General features: G+C 46.0%; 1 pseudogene; it reads left to right on the top strand.

Moving 5' to 3' along the window:
* The first annotated feature begins 651 nt into the window (after window positions 1–651).
* LOC123158850 (receptor-like protein EIX2) overlaps window positions 652–4,304 on the top strand; it is a 53,304-nt pseudogene continuing 49,651 nt past the window's right edge.

Here is a 4,304-nt window from a genome sequence, read left to right as displayed (position 1 = left end):
ACCGCAGAGAGCAACCATAGCCTGCAGAATAACTGCAAATGCCTTGCCTTTATGTCTTGCATGTATTCTGGGAGTTTTTCCATGGTGTAATCCTTCAGGACCAGCCTCTCGAGTGAAGCGATATGCTCCAGCACCTTCAACTTTGGGCAGTTCTCAATGGTAAGCTTCTGCAGATTGGGGAGATCGGTGATCCTCTCCAGGTCAGGGCAATCATTCATTATAAGCTCAATAACAGAAGGAAAGCTCTCAATGTAGCTGAGCTGCTTGACATGCGTGATTTGGACAATAAAGCTTAGCTGTTCTACACTATATCCGGATATAGTTGACGACATTTGTGAACTTGATACGGGCTTAAACCCAGTTCAACTGTATGCATGCATAGTCATATCCAGTATGTCATCCAGTTTAAATCTTGATGTGTGCAGGTGCGAGTGCGACTAGCTAGTTGGCCCTGATGACAGTTTTTCATCCGGCTGTTCAGCTTGCTAACTAACGTCTTATATTAGTGTACAGAGGTAGTACTTTGTGATTGAGGAAACCCAGCCGGCTGCGTGAATGATAGTAAGCTTTTGGGCATTGGAGCCAAAGGCCTAAAATCTGTGTTCTGTTGTCATCAATCAGGCAAAGGTGAGTGTTGTCTATTATCTAGCGATGGCAGTAGTAAGCTTTTATGATTGAGGAAACAATCGATATACCGTGTAGCTGCTTGGAGACTAATGGCTATTTTGTTATTTATATTTGTGTGTTGAAGAATATGTAAGCATGCACTGAGTGGGTGCTGTATGGACACGAGTTTTAGCATGATTGATTCATTATGTTCTCAGGATATATTTGTCATGGTAATCAATGTGCTGGCTCAGCCTACTCATTTGTACTTACGCAAGACGAGAGCAGAGCAGAGTGTTTTGTGAGAGTTGAAAATTAACTGTTCAAATGCCTTTATATATTCCCTCATGTTGATTTCAACTTCGACTAATGCAGAGGATTTTGGCATTCCCTTTTTCTGCTACTAATCATGTGTTCAGTTTCATATTCAGTAGTTGGCATTTTCTTCTGGTACTAGCAAGATTGATCTTTTTCTTTTTGAGAAAACGCAAAGACTTTGCGGTTTCTCTCATTGAAAAGGTAGGGAAAAAGTTACATGCCTCCTAGGAGATGGTTTAAAGATAGCATTACAAAGGTTTTAATGGACGTCCCAGGTGGCCCAGAGGGCGGCTTCTGCTCTAATTTTCTGTTTCTCTGTCAAGAGGGGGACAGAGGGTCGATCTCCATCGAAGATGCATCTGTTGCGCGCTTCCAGATCATCCATCCTGTCAACAGCGCTACGGTGGTGAGTCCCTTTTGGAGTGGTTTGGGGGTCGTCTCCTTGGCATCGAGCCACCATTCATCGAGGGTTGTCGTGGTCAGGTGGTCTGCAAGTCATCTTTAACCAGGAGAGTGTGTCAACCGCCTGCCTAGAAAAAGTGCAAGAGACAAGCAGGTGGTGAATTGTCTCAAGCTCTTGAAGGAAATATGCCCTATAGGCAATAATAAAGTTATTATTTATTTCCTTATTTCATGATAAATGTTTATTATTCATGCTAGAATTGTATTAACCAGAAACATAATACATGTGTGAATACATAGACAAACATAGTGTCACTAGTATGCTTCTACTTGACTAGCTCGTTAATCAAAGATGGTTAAGTTTCCTAACCATAGACATGAGTTGTCATTTGATTAACGGGATCACATCATTAGGAGAATGATGTGATTGACTTGACCCATTCCGTTAGCTTAGCACTTGATCTTTTAGTATGTTGCTATTGCTTTCTTCATGACTTATACATGTTCCTATGACTATGAAATTATGCAACTCCCGTTTACCGGAGGACCACTTTGTGTGCTACCAAACGTCACAACTTAACTGGGTGATTATAAAGGAGCTCTACAGGTGTCTCCAAAGGTACATGTTGAGTTGGCGTATTTCGAGATTAGGATTTGTCACTCCGATTGTCGGAGAGGTATCTCTGGGCCCTCTCGATAATGCACATCACTATAAGCCTTGCAAGCAATGTAGCTAATGAGTTAGTTGCGGGATGATGCATTACATAACGAGTAAAGAGACTTGCCGGTAACGAGATTGAACTAGGTATTGAGATACCGACGATCGAATCTCGGGTAAGTAACATACCGATGACAAAGGGAACAACGTATGTTGTTATGCGGTTTGACCGATAAAGATCTTTGTAGAATATGTGGGAGCCAATATGAGCATCCAGGTTCCACTATTGGTTATTGACCGGAGACGTGTCTCGGTCATGTCTACATAGTTCTCGAACCCGTAGGGTCCGCACGCTTAACGTTCGATGACGATTTATATTACGAGTTTATGTGTTTTGATGTACCGAAGGTAGTTCGGAGTCCCGGATGAGATCAGGGACATGACGAGGAGTATCGAAGTGGTCGAGACGTAAAGATCGATATATTGGACGACTATATTCGGACATCGGAAAGGTTCCGAGTGATTCGGGTATTTTCGGAGTACCGGGGAGTTACAGGAATTCACCGGGAGAAGTATTGGGCCTTATTGGGCCATATGGGAATAGAGGAGAGAGGCCAAAAGGAAGGAGGCGCCCCCCCCCTATGGTCCGAATTGGACAAGGGGTGCAGCCCCTTTTCCTTCTCCCTCTCCCCCTCTTTCCTTCTCTCCTACTCCGGAAAGAAAAGGGGAATCCTACTAGGACTTGGGAGTCCTAGTAGGACTCCCCATACTTGGCACGCCCCCTCTAGGGCCGGCCTCTCCTCCCTCCTTTATATACGGGGGCAAGGGGGCACCTCTAGGCACAATAATTGATCTCTTGATCTCTTAGCCGTGTGCGGTGGCCCCCTCCACCAGATTCCACCTCGATAATATCATAGCGGTGCTTAGGCGAAGCGCTGCGTCGGGTAGCATCATCAACACCGTCAACACGCCGTCGTACTGACGGAACTCTCCCACAAAGCTCTGCTAGATCGGAGTTCGTGGGACGTCATCGAGCTCAGCGTGTGCTGAACTCGGAGGTGCCGTACGCTCGGTACTTGATCGGTCGGATCGTGAAGACGTATGACTACATCAACCGTGGTGTGCTAACGCTTCCACTTTCGGTCTACGAGGGTACGTGGACAACACTCTCCCCTCTTGTTGCTATGCATCACCATGATCTTGCGTGTGCGTAGGAATTTTTTTGAAATTACTACGTTCCCCAATAGTGGCATCCGAGCCTGGTTTTATGCGTAGATGTTATATGCATGAGTAGAACACAAGTGAGTTGTGGGCGATACAAGTCATACTGCTTACCAGCATGTCATACTTTCGTTCGGCGCTATTGTTGGATGAAGCGGCCCGGACCGACATTACGCGTACGCTTACGCGAGACTGGTTCTACCGACGTTCTTTGCACATAGGTGGCTGGCGGGTGTCAGTTTCTTCAACTTTAGTTGAACCGAGTGTGGCTACGCCCGGTTCTTGAGAAGGTTAAAACAACACTAACTTGACGAACTATCGTTGTGGTTTTAATGCGTAGGTAAGAACGGTTCTTGCTCAGCCCGTAGCAGCCACGTAAAACTTGCAACAACAAAGTAGAGGACGTCTAACTTGCTTTTGCAGGGCATGTTGTGATGTGATATGGTCAAGACATGATGCTAAATTTTATTGTATGAGATGATCATGTTTTGTAACAAAGTTATCGGCAACTGGCAGGAGCCATATGGTTGTCGCTTTATTGTATGCAATGCAATCGCCCTGTAATTGCTTTACTTTATCACTAAGCGGTAGCGATAGTCATAGAAGCAATAGGTGGTGAAATGACAGCGATGCTACGATGAAGATCAAGGTGTCGCGCCGGTGACGATGGTGATCATGACGGTGCTTCAGAGATGGTGATCACAAGCACAAGATGATGATGGCCATATCATATCATTTATATTGATTGCATGTGATGTTTATCCTCACTGGTAGAAAAAGAGGCTTCCGTCCAGCCCCATTAGTCGCGAAACTGTAGGAACCGCGACTAATGAAGTCTTTAGTCGCGGTTCGGCAGATGAACCGCGACCAAATGCCTGGGCCCAGGGCGCTCGCGGGCTTTAGTCGCGGTTGGCCAGGCCAACCGCGACTAAAGGTGCCCAAAGGCCTTTAGTCGCGGTTGGCCAGGCCAACCGTGACTAAAGCTCCTCCCTTTTAGTCCCGGTTTGTGGCACGACCCGGAACTAATGGGGTTGAGACCTTTAGTCCTGGTTCGTGCCACGAACCGGTACTAAAGGTCCCATTTTCAAACTCTACCCCC

Source organism: Triticum aestivum, chromosome 7B, assembly GCF_018294505.1.
Source record: "Triticum aestivum cultivar Chinese Spring chromosome 7B, IWGSC CS RefSeq v2.1, whole genome shotgun sequence".
NCBI classification, from domain to species: Eukaryota; Viridiplantae; Streptophyta; class Magnoliopsida; order Poales; family Poaceae; genus Triticum; species Triticum aestivum.
This window is presented reverse-complemented; position numbering and strand designations above follow the sequence as displayed.